This window comes from Chinchilla lanigera, unplaced genomic scaffold (assembly GCF_000276665.1).
Source record: "Chinchilla lanigera isolate Chin_1 unplaced genomic scaffold, ChiLan1.0 scaffold00194, whole genome shotgun sequence".
NCBI classification, from domain to species: Eukaryota; Metazoa; Chordata; class Mammalia; order Rodentia; family Chinchillidae; genus Chinchilla; species Chinchilla lanigera.
The window spans coordinates 223,929-225,664 of NW_004955595.1; positions in this window are offsets into that span (position 1 = coordinate 223,929).

A 1,736-nucleotide genomic window follows, 5' to 3' on the forward strand; every position below is an offset into this window, starting at 1 on the left:
TATGAAAAAATCAAACAAAAGCCTGTAATTAAATAATAAGAGAATAATACAAGTTATTACACTGTGTTCCATTAACCTCAAATGAGTTACTCAGAGTATAAGACTTAAACCAAAAAGAATCTTATAAAAAAGAAACAGATAATACCACAAATGTGTCTTTTCAAAGAACTGAACTAGTAATATAAATGAAACCAATTAGTATAAATGTTGAAATATTTTTAAAACAGTAGAAACTCTTGTACATTGATAGTGTGAATTTAAAATGATGTAGCATCTATGGAAAATAGCATGAAGTTTTGTCTGCTTCTTGATTTTTATCAGAAAGAGTTTGAATCAGAATCTTGAGATGGTATTAGCACTTCTATGTTAGTGTAGCACTATTCATAATAATCAATAAAAGGGAGTGATATAAATGTCCATTGAAAAATGGCGGGATAAAGAAAATGTGGTATGTATAGAGAAATAATATTCCACTTTACAAGAAGCCCAATTTGTGAAAACCTGAATGGAACCTGAGGACTTTATGATCAGTGACATCAGTCAGTCATGGTCAAATACTGCATGATTCCACCTTTGTGGTCTGTAACCCAGTCAAATTCATATATCAAAGAACAGAACGGTAATTTCTAGGAGTGAGGAGGGGAAATAGGTAGTTACTAATTCATCAACATAAAGCTTCAGTGAACAGGATGAATAACCTCTAGAAATCTGCTGTACAAATTTGTACCAACAGTTAATCGTAATGTATTGCCAACTGGAAATTTTAGAGGGCAGATCTCATGTTATGTGCATCTCCTACAATATGTGTTTTGTGTTTCTACTACAATAAAATAAAATAGCATATACTAATTAACATATATAGGTTTTATAAAAATCTTACATTCAGTTTATGAATCTTGGCCAAATTTTGAAAGATTTATTCTATCTGAAGAGAAACTAGAGTATAAAATTTTGCTTTTAAAAGTATAACTTAAATACGCTAAAACTGGGCAAATTTTTCCATCTTAACTTTGGGTGTTTTATAACTGTAGCATTTTGCATCTCCATAAACTACATGATAAGGGTACTTTGTGTTGCTTTTTTTCTAATGAAGTAAATATTAGAATTCACGTAGTTTTTTAAAAATAAAACTTTGGTTAACTTCCTTCATTTGCTTCTTTCAGATAGGAAATATGTTCAGTTTCATAAAGCAAACTTGAATCCTTTATAGGAAAATGGGTGCATTTCAGACCACAATGTTAAGTGAAATGAACCAGACACACAAATTTAAATATGGCATGGTTTCTCTTGTATGAGAGACGTAAAATGTAAGTACAGATCAAAATAAAAGCTAATAGAAAACAGGGAGTCTTTGGCAAAAGGAAGAAAACTAAGAGCTGGCATCTTAATAAAACTATTTAAATTCTGCACGAATCAGATAAGTTTCATAAAAATATGATTTGCCACTAACTTCATCTGATTCTTTAGTTTTAACACTTTAAACTTCAGGGAGGAGTTTGAAGGTCCTAACTTAACATAAATTTGTGTTAACCTGATAATTTCATCTTATTTTCCATTTAAAATTTATATAATTCCACCTCTATTGTTGACCTATTATTTTTAGGAAGTTTGTATATTTATAATTCAACTTCAAGGCATTGGAAGATATTTGAGAGACAGAATACTATAAGCTTCAGTTAAGTTATTTGAAAATATATAGAAGTAGAAAGATAAATTATTAGACAGATAGATAGTGA